Below are 11,639 nucleotides of genomic sequence, written 5' to 3'. Positions count from 1 at the left end.
GATAAACGATAACTGAAAAAATAATTGAGCGATAACGATAAACGATAACTGAAAAAATAATTGAGCGATAGCGATAAGCGATAAAAATTTATCGCCGATAATTATCGCCGATAATGCCCATCACTGCCTACAGGCTGCAGTACGTGCATATGTAATGATAACATAGTTCTAACCATAGAGAGCATAGAGAATAATTATATTGATTGATAGATTGCTCCACCAGTCACACGCAACCGCAACCACACCCACACGTGCTGCACATCAATAATGGACTCAACAGAAAAGTTTGAAGATTGGATTTCATCATTGAGCTATCAAAGATATAATCAAACTACTATGTAGGCTATCAAATGAGTGAAGACCTTTTTTGGAACTCCCTCTCTAATTTGCCGTTTTCGCTACCTTTTCAAAGAAATTTGGCTCTCAAAAATGCGTGGGCCAGGCCCACCCAGAAAATAAAGTAGATGGGGCCCATGCCCACTAGGCCCACGTGGTTCCTCCATCCCTGGCTGAATCCGAACTCAGATTTTTCCTATCACATTAAATTTTTGAGATATGATAACAAAAATACTTTATTTTTGCCAAAAGTGAAAGATTTGGCGTTGCGTTTAAGCTACTACCAACATAATTAGCCCACAGTGCTATAACGAAAGGTTAAAGTTAGACAGGCCAAAACAGCTTAAATAAGGTTACTGGACAAGCATTGCCATTGGTCTGCTTAAATCTTTGTGGTTTCATGCAAAACATTGACGGGGGGGAGTCAGGTATACTTTTAGCCACCTTTTTAGCTTGTTATTACCGCCTTTTTAATAATGTTGCTTAGAAAACAAATTGGCATCAAAATTATAGTGTGTGGGTGTATTGCAGCTATTTATGCACCACATGGCCTGGATTTCTGGATGTAGCACAATGTGTATGTGTAATAAACGCAACGTCAAATTTTCCACTTTTGACAAAAGTAACAATTTGTTGTTATCATATCTCACAAACCTGACGTGATAGGCAAAATCTGAGGTCAGATTCGGATTCAGCGCCCCAAAATTACTCTAAATCAGTTTTCAAAATTTGTGCCGCAAAAATCGTGCAGACCAGTGTAATCTATAGCTTACCAATGTAACCGCTATAGGCTATTACGATTAATGTTTTTGCGCAAATATACCACATTATGTACAAACGTCGATTTCATACATGATGCGGAAGGTAAAAGTTGGGCCCCCTCTAGAATACAGTAGAATTCGCCTATAACGGCACCTCTAGGGGATTGCAAAAACTGACGTTATAGCCGAATTGACGTTATAGACGAACTACCGCAAACTATTCCAAAACTGTTTTTTGATTAAAGAAAGAGGTGTATGATCCAGTCAGGTTTACTGTATACCACCAAACTGACAAAAGTCACGCAGAAAATACAGTAAACAAAAAAATTGTTTAAAAAAAATAACCTACAGCGAAAGGTAGGCTACAGGAAATTTGTGCAACACAGCTCATTGCTTTGAGTTGTTTAAAGGTTAGCTGTAGAGCTGCTTTTTACACGCGATAGTTTTTCAAGCAAGAAAAAAGTTAATTCAGTTAATTAAAGTCCCTGCTGCAAACGACGTAGCAAAATAAAGGGAAGACATTTTGCAAGCAGCAGCGCTAACTGGATTAAAAGACTGACCGTTCGTGGTGAAGGTGATGGCTTAAAGTGACATTATAAACGAACAAAAGACGTCTGGGGACCAATAAAGGGTGCTGTTACATGTGAATTGACGTTATAGGCGATGCTGTTGTAGCCGAACTACAATGTACGTAAAAGATAGGAATTCTGTCGGGACCGAGCGAAAAGTGACGTAATAGGCGAATTGACGTTATAAACGAAGCCGTTATAGGCGAATTCTACTGTACTTATTGCCCCCCCCTAGCTAGTTACGGGCCTGCGTTAGCCTACTGGTTGTTATTCGCAAATTGGCGTTTTCGTTTCGAAAAAAAAAAAAAATCAAAAGCCCCCCTGGAGAAAATGTTACCTTCGCCACTAGCCTACTTATGGTTTAGTTACTGAGAGCAAGCTACACTTTTAGCAAGGGGGTCACCTACCTTAATTATCTTTTAACATTCACGTAGGCTACGGTAGCCTACTGGTGGAATTTTTTGTGATATTAACTAACGCCTGAAGAGATATCATTTTGGGGATGTCTTTAAACTTCACACCGTCTTTCTCTGACGGCACGTAAGCTACGATAAGCGTTTATAGTCCAGTCGTTGAAGCGAAAAAAAGGGCCGAACCTTGACTTAATTGGTGTAAAGCTGAAACTTTGCACATTGTTTCTGTTGATTATGTAGGCTACACTGACCAAAAAAAATCCCCGTGAAAATCTTTTGGTGAAAAAATGTTATCCGCCTTTTTTGAAAATCCGCCATTTTTTTCTTCTCAAATTGGCGGATAAACAAAATTTAAATATTTTTCCGAAGTATCGTCATACTACGGCTTCTTTAAAATATGATATTATTATTGTCACAATTAATAAGCAAGTAGGTAGGCCCACTCAATAACAGCTATATTTGACTTTAAATGAAGTGACATTAACAAAATATTATATAATAGCCTACGCTAATGTATAATACAGTAGTTCCAAAAACGATAATTTTGTTCACTTATAGTCAGGTCAATATAGGGGAGACTGGGGATAAGTGGGACAAAATTTTAAGGGTTCAGAAAAACGCAAATTACGATTTTTTGCTTCCCGAGATTTTATTAGTAGCGCTTATATTTTGTGGAGTTTGATGCCCTTCATCAATCTTGGATTGCATGAAATTATAGGTTTAAAGAAAAATGAATGGTTTGAATTTGAAAGCAGTGAGTCAAATGGGTATATATGGGACACGTGCAGGAGAACTGGGACACGTCGTTAGGAGAAGTGGGACACCTTGGGGTGAAATGGGTTGGGGTAAGAATGCACACAAATTTTGCTGTTGAAACTTGTCTTTTGGTTTTATTACAATAATAACAAACTCAAATAACGAAAATGATGTTAACAGTCAGCAGCACACTATATAGAAATGCAATGTTTCAAACATGTTTGTGAAAAAATATCTTCGATCTTTTAGCGAATATCAAGATCTCCAAACTCGACGGCAAATATTATGCTGTCCTTGGTAACCTACAAAGTGTTGTTCCTTTCGAAGATGACTTTGGAAGAATGGAGAAATATAATAATATCAAGTGGAGAAATAGGGTGGGAATCAGGGACTTGCGGATGAACAAATTTGTTGTTGAATTTACTAGTTTTCCTTAAAAAGTTAACCATCACCTCTTCATCTTTAGTAAATGTTTCCTCAACTTGAGCCACATATAATACAGGAATGGGAGCCTTCTCTATTTTAAACTCTACAAGAACATATGACCCCATTTGCAAGGCATTTGGATTCACACCTCCTAAATAAATTGGATCTAAAGATTCATCTTCACTTTTCTCAAGTTCGTCATCTTTGCTATCCGCCATGATCATCACAACATTGTCATCATCTGAGCTTTCATCACAAGCAATGTATTTCTTTTTTGCAGACGTTTAAGCGACACTACAGAGATAGACCTTTTCCGGTGTTTTTTCTCAAGATCTAACCCTACGATGAGAACTAGCATTACTATCGGGGAGAACTGGGACTGCCTGTCCCAGTTTTCCTGCAAGATGTTTTTACACCATTTTGTAGTTCTACCATTTGTCTTGCAAAAGGATGACTTCTTTACTACCATCAATGCAAGCTGATACCTGAAGCAACACAGCCAATTCACTAAAAGTAATATACCTTTATAATTCGAGCACTATTACAAAATAATGCCAAGCCTAAAAAATAACTTTTACCACTCAAAAACTACTTACAGCCACTGAAGTTGAATAGCTGCTACAACAATGGTCTCAACTGCACACAAGTGAAAGGCAACTGATGTTTACGTGAACACGTGATCGTTAGCATGACTGGATGTAAAACGCGGGAAATATTGCAGGTGTCCCAGTTGTAACGCGTCCCAATTATCCCCACACTCCCTTATGGTTTGACCCCAGAAAATTCCTACAAAAGGTTTTTCTAGTATTTATCATCAAGAATAATATATTAAAAATCTAGGAGAATCAAAACACCGGAAAGTTGTCATTTTCAAGATGGCCGCCAAAACAGTATAGTGACAATAATTCACTTAATATTCATGCTAGAGCTCTAATTCTGGCGTCTATCCCTGGGTTTAAGGAATTTATAAAAACAAATCAAAATGAAATTAACTCATTAGTTTAATGGAAAGACTTATATGAAACAAAACCAATAGTGAAACACTGGCAGTACAAGAATCACACACCACTTATTGAGTTATTTACATTCAGTTGCTTAATAAGTCCTGGTCATCATCTTCATCCAGTAATGACTGATTGTACGTATTGACACAATTGGCGGACTGCGGTCCGAATCCGGACCTTGAGCGTTTGGAGGAATATCCTCATTGCCACGTTTCAGGGCTTCTTTAAACAGATTTCTACTGAGAGGAAGCAATCTTTACTGTGATTATAGCCTACTAGTTGCTGGTGGGCTTCGCCCCCAGACTCCCCAACACTTTCTCAGAAATCCAAGTCGAGTTATAGGCTATTTTACCTGAAAAAGTGGTTTGGTACAGAGAATCTAACTTTTGTGGTTCTGTGTGAAATAACTTATTCACCGGACCGCTAAAAATATTCAACTTGTCAAAAACCCCTTGTTTAGCCTATTAGGTGATAAACTGACGAATAACATTGTTATGGACCTAAACGTTAAAAAATCTGATCTGACTTATAACAAGCACAAGTAAAATGTATATCCAAGATGACATTGGGTAGAAAAGAAACAGATGTTCAGGTTCGTTTGTAGCCAATTGCAATTAAGATGTTGAGGTGGGGACATAGTCGCGTTAACTAGGCTACTTTGTTAACTGTATTTCATTCTGGATCCCTCTAATTTTTCTAGATTCGCTACTATAAAGCCATTGGTATTGAGCAAAATTATGTTAATGCCAAAAGCGAAACTCAATCAATTGCAAAATTGTATTAGCTTCTTATTTGCAATATGGGAGGCTGATGATTCACATTTTATAATCAAATATAAATTGATGAATCTGACTAAGCAATACCAGAGGGGTCCATCGAGAGTAAAATGTTGAATCATTCCTTCACATATTTCAAGGCAGAACGGCTATTTGTATGATAAATATTAAAGATATATTTTAGAATTCACAAAACAGAAATGTAAACAAATATATTTTCTGCCACATATCAACATAAAGTAGCCTAGATAGGCATAATAGCCTACTATTGACAGGGTAGTCTACGTTTAGAGCCGGGATGAAATTAGGTAAAGTCAAAGAAACTATTGTATCTTCTTTGGATTTAGAGCATTTTTCTTAAAAGTGTTTTGATTTGGGGCGCGATAATCCTACGCATAGGATTACTTTTTTATGAATAATATCGAAAGCTTTTTCAATTTTGAATGGCAACACAAAAACGACTTTTTTTGGTCGCATGTCATATTACCAAAACAAAACAACGAAATAATACACACAAGAGAGGACGCGTTAGATAGATCGATGTGGAGGCAGTGTATGAAGCCGATTGCGGCACTTGGAGGTGAATCCGGCCACCCTCGGTAACGGGGACATCACCGGATTAAAACTGGACCACTACTATTACTACACACTGCAAAGTGCAAATGCACAAAGGTCACAGAGAGCTACTTTGGATGTCGTCAGTACATGGGCGCCGATCGCTCTCTAAAATTGGTGGGGACATTTAGACTACTAGGAAAGGTGTTGGGAAAGGTAGGGGAGACCGGGGCTAGTTGTAACATTTTTTGCATTATTTATTATATGTCTGTAAAAACAAGTCTGAGCGAATTTTTTGGAGATTAGTTGTATAGGTAGACTATTTACGCATATTATTCCACCTAAAGCCCTGTGATATGTATTAAGGATTTTGAGAAAATTGGCCTAGAAAAACTTCAATCGAGCGTTACAACTTGCCCCGGATCTGGGGCAAGTTGTAATACAGGCAGAGGCAAGTTGTAACAGAATATTTTTGCTGCTAATAAATAGCAAACACTTTACTAAACATTCACTTTTGCTCAAGAAAGGTTTATTCACTCCTCAAGGTCAGAAAATGTTCACCAGAAGGTACACACTGAAGCAAAACTGCACTCAATATAATAGGCATTTCAAAAAATTTTTCCTTTGACTCACAAAGGTGACAATAATACTTTGGCAATCCCTCGGTACATTGAGAATGCGACCAACCATGGCACTTTTCACACCTGACCCAGTTTTCTCCCGGTCTACAACTGTTCGAATACGCTCGAAAGACATAGGCCTACAGGTGTTCAATGTTTTTTCTTACAATCAGTAGGCTAGTTAAATTTACTTTTAACTTTCTTAACCAGTCTGTACAAAGTCACATGGCATATATATGTTGCAATCTTTGGCAATTTTTCGAATAGACTCATTTCCAGTGATGCAAGTGGAATCTTCCCACGTTCACTTTTTCTTTTATAATTACGCATAATTGTAACAGTTACCAAGTAATCTAGCTCATTTACTGCCAAAGAACATAACACAGCTCTTGTTACATCTTGCCCCAATAGCAGTAAGCCATAAACTGTTCGATATTTCACCAATAAAATGCCACATATTTTTGGTCACCTTTAATTTTTTAAATACTTAAGTAAATGGTTATATCAAAAAAAAAAAGACCAGCCCTCTAGCTTACTTTTTCTTGTCGTAGTGACTACAAGTTTATTTTTCTAAAATTTTACTTTCAGTAGGCAAAAAATGCTTTTCGTTATAACTCAACTGTACGGAGAGATATTGAAACGAGGGTTTCTCTGTAACTTAGCTACAATACACTTGATAGAGGGCGCAATAGGGAAAAACATTTTTCTGTTTAGATGGGGAGAAAATGATAGTGTTACAACTTACCCCTGTTACTTTTAGCCCCGGTCTCCCCTACTAGAAAAGGTGTTGCTAGGAAATTTATTGGTTCTGACAAACAAATAAATACAGTAGGTACAAGTCTAATGCGGTGTAGGCCTATGTATATTTTAAAAGACTTCCTTTCCTGCTGTTTGCGCCACCTGAGAATTTCCAGAATCTGGAGAAGAGCCCTTGTGGTTGCAGTTCCTAAGCCGAAGAAGCCCCCAGGGGACCCGAAGAGCTACCGTCCAATCTCTCTGCTCTGCATCCCTTTCAAGATCCTCGAGAGACTCATCTACGCCCGTGTCGAACCAATAATAGATCCACAGCTCCCCCGTGAACAAGCTGGTTTCCGACACGGACGATCAACCGTAGATCAGGTCACACTTATGACCCAAGACATTGAGGACAGCTTCTCGGCTATGAAGAAGGCTGGCGCCGTGTTTGTTGATTGTCAGTTTCAGCCAGACTTGTTGATTGTCAGTCAGACAGCAGACGTCCAAACACTCGGAAACGAGTCTCCGGCGAACAAATTCCTTGGAGAGGTTATGGAAGTTGATCGAATTCAAAACTTTGTTGTGCACATGGCAGACCATTGCATGCTTTAGTCGTTTCTATGTCATGGTAGATCGTAACCAATGACACGTCGGAAAGTTGAAAGTGACCTTTCAGCTGAACACGAGCTGGCTGGTGAAATGAGTAAAGTTGCACAAAAAGTTCCACTTGCGGAAACATTTGCCGAACAGCGGATGGCATCTTCTTGAATATCATTCGAAAATCTTCCACCGACTTTCCATTGAAGTGCTTTCGAAAGAAGCATAGGCCTAGTTCTTGTGCAAGGGACTCTGTGTCAGAGAACTCGGGAAATCGTCTACCACATGTGATTGTAGCTTTCTACTAAAGAGTGATTATTGTAGAATTTTGTAGTGCTCAAAATTGATCGACTTGAAATAGTCAGTAAGATTTTGCTGCGCGCTGCCAATGACTGCAAAATACTCTGACCGATATTTTGTCTCTGGTGTTTGAAGTTGAGGAGGTTAACCATGGCCATGTTCATGCTGAAGTCCCCTCACAATGTTGTCCCTTCTTTCAATAGATTTTAAACGTCTGACTAATAAAATTGTGACATTCGTTTATTACTTTTCCTTTTACGTTATAAAAATAATGTAAAAAGATGGCGGGGACATGTAAAAAGATGGTGGGGACATGTCCCCGCTGTCCTATAGGGATCGGCGCCCATGCGTCAGTATAAGAGCCACAAAATATCTACTCTTACAAACTTACATACAATGAGCGTTGGAAGAATCGAAAGTATTCAGAACGATGAAAACAATCACATGACATCAGGTCTGATATAAATCTGATAACTTACAAATTGTAAAATATTCTAAAAGAATCATTGTAAGCAACATGTAATCGTTCTATATTGGAAGATCTAAACTTGTTCCACAACTGGGATGCGTAAGACGACATACAATATGAGCGAAATACAATGCTTTTACAGCGGGTGAGCATTTAGCAAAATGAGATTTTGCATTGTTTGCAGTACCGTACAGTACTGAGAGCGTACCTGCCTTGAAATATCTTTTCATCTGACAGAAAACTCTCAATACACCCAGGTATTTTACAGAGTCTGTGAACACAATTTCAGATTTATCTATTGTAGATGAATCAGAGGAGCACGTGAAAGGTAGAAGTTTTGGGGGAGAATAACATACCAAATGACTTTTTAGAAGTGAAAGTAATTTCATGTTAACAGCATACTTGTGGCAAACATCTAACAAATTTTGTAAGCCACACAAACTAGGCAAGATGCAGCAAATGTCATCAGCAAACATATGATTTAAACATGAGTTGCCGACGTAGCAACCAATTTTTGTTTTATTCAGCACATATATTGCGTATTAGGATGTACCACGTAAAACAAAGTTCTTTGGATTTTTTAGCCTGTTTGCTAAAACTTGCATTTGGGGTTACAATTAACTTTACAACAAAAATTTTTCAATTTCAAAGACGTCTTACGCCGGTATTATGCGTTTTCGTGACGACGCGGCCCAAAATTTATATTTTGGTATATTCAGATCCGTAAGTGCTAGAGACTTCATTCTTGGTGCTATGGATGCAGAATGTCCACTTTCCTATCACCATTCAATACATTTATATAGCCTAAACCCTAAAGCCTTTAGTTTTTGAGATTTTTGCTAAAAAGTAATTTTTGCCCTGTTGTCACAGGAATTTATTCAAAAATAATCTTAAAAAACACGAAATTCAACAAATAATTCTTGCTAAATGTGAATATTTATAGCCTACTGGAATTATGTATGAAATGAAAGTTTTCTAGCTCGATCAGCTGACATGCATTGACTGAACTGCACTATATGTTAAATAAACTATATGAACTATGTGAACTGCACTATATGTTAAATAAACAAAAGAATTGACTAATAAAATTCCAGCTGCTTTACTAGTTTTGCTTTTCATTTGTTTCTTGAGACAATGCAATGTAAGTGGTATGATTAGCACAGTTGCAAACCGGTATAAACCAGTTATATTACAAAGCAAGAAACAAAAAATGTTAAACAAGAATGTTTGCCTTGATTCGTCTTAAATATTTTAGATGAAACCTCCTTCTATTTGCTTGCCGGCACCACATCTTTGAGGCTACGTTTACATGATAGGCGAAATGAAAATGACCGAAATGAAGTTAGCATGTGGTGCTGCATGCAAAACTGTTTGTGGAGAGACATCCTCTCCAGAAGACAGCACATTTAATGCTTTGAAGGAGCTCTTGTCATCACTGAATCTTAATGATTACGATATTTGTGACAACAGTGCTTGGCCATGATGGACAAAGACCAGATGTGCTGATGTTTTGTTACAACTGGCTAAAGTGTTCTTCTGAGGATTCAAACAAATTCCGTAAGGATTATAGAGAGCTTCTTGTGCTTTCTATTGTGTTTTTCGAAAGTGCATTATCAGAAAAGGAGAACTTTACATTTAAAGCTCCAGGTGCCACCAGTCATGCTAGATCAGTGGTTCTCAACCGGGGTGCCACGGCACACTGGGGTGCCATTTACAATACTCTGGGGTAGGGGAAGTGTGGGACCTATAGAACGCCGGGACCTATGGAACACCAGATTTGCTCCCAAACCAAAAGTGGATTTAAAAAAATATTTATATTTAGAAACACTGTTTTGACATGTAAGCAGAAATCAACTTCAAAAATTCTGGAAAAGGCTGTTTTGAAGTACGCAAACGCTTTTTTATGTTTTTGAGCTTGAAAATGTACCTTTGAGGTCTAACTTTGTAAGAATTCTTCAGGAGTTTAGGGTAAGCAGGACTTTTAGCGCAGAATCTCCGATGAAACCATTTATTTAAACAGTATATAGACAAGAATGCAGCACAGTGAAGTGCATCATTTCAAACTTACAACCAGTTATCTAAACATCATGGCTATGTGGGACCTATGGAACACTGTTTCACATAGGTGTTCCATAGGTCCCTTTTGTTCTTGAATTACAGATCATGCCTACTTTCAAACCTAGAAAGTCAAATAAGGGATTGTTTACTGAACAAAACCTGAAAAAAGCTATAAATGATGTTCTTTCAAATGCTATGAGTATTAGAAAAGCTTCCAAAATTTATGAGATTTCTCTCAGTACCTTGCATCGCCACAAGAAAAATATGGTTACAGGAAGTACTGAAGTTAAAAAAAAGACCATGGTTACAACTCAAGTAAGTAGGCCTAAGATACTTATAGCTCTGTTTAGCATTAAGATTACAAGTTTTTGCTTTACTTAAACCTAGGCCTAGTTCTAAATAGTCATAAGCATGATATACAGCAGAATTGATGTGAATAGATAGCCTACCAGTAAGCTGGTAAGTAGGTAAAGAAAATAAATTTCAATATTTCGCTTCATCAGTCATTGTAGCCTAATTTAATAAAACAGGAACAACAAATTAGCCAACTCTTTATCATGATTTGATACAGAAGAGAATGGTGATGGAGAAGTGTAAATAAAGCAGAGGAGAAAAAAAAAACTAATCTGAATGTTTATTTTTGTAGATATTTACAATGGACGAAGAATCCGCATTGAAAATCCACATTGTTAAGATGTCAAAATTATTCTATGGTCTCGACAAATTAAACGTCAAAAAGTTGGCATTTGAATATGCCCAAATAAAAAAGAAGAAAATTCCAGATTCATGGAACACAAATCAAATGGCTGGAGAAGATTGGTTAAAGGGCTTCCGTAAGCGAATGGGTGATCTCAGCTTAAGAACACCAGAGTCGACCAGCCTTGCCAGAGCAATGGCATTCAATCGCATTAACGTCAAAGCATTTTTTGACAACCTTGAAAATATTTATGACAGTGTAAAGCCCCCACCAACAAGAATCTAGAATTTGGATGAAACAGGGATAAACACCGTTCCAAAATCACAACAAATTTTATGTCAAACTGGCACTAAGCAAGTTGGACAAATTAGATCAGGAGAGCGTGGGGTGAACGTTACGATGTGCTGCTGTGTCAGTGCTGCTGGAATAGCCTTACCACCTCCCTTCATATTCCCCAGAGTAAGATTTACAGCCCAGATGATGCGTGGTGCTCCTGCTGGAAGCCTTGATTTGGCCAATTCATCTGGATGGATGAAGCAAGACATTTTCCCTCAGGTATTAAAGCAC

Source organism: Aplidium turbinatum, chromosome 5 (genome assembly GCF_918807975.1).
Source record: "Aplidium turbinatum chromosome 5, kaAplTurb1.1, whole genome shotgun sequence".
Taxonomy (NCBI): domain Eukaryota; kingdom Metazoa; phylum Chordata; class Ascidiacea; order Aplousobranchia; family Polyclinidae; genus Aplidium; species Aplidium turbinatum.
Note: the sequence above shows the minus strand (reverse complement) of the source record.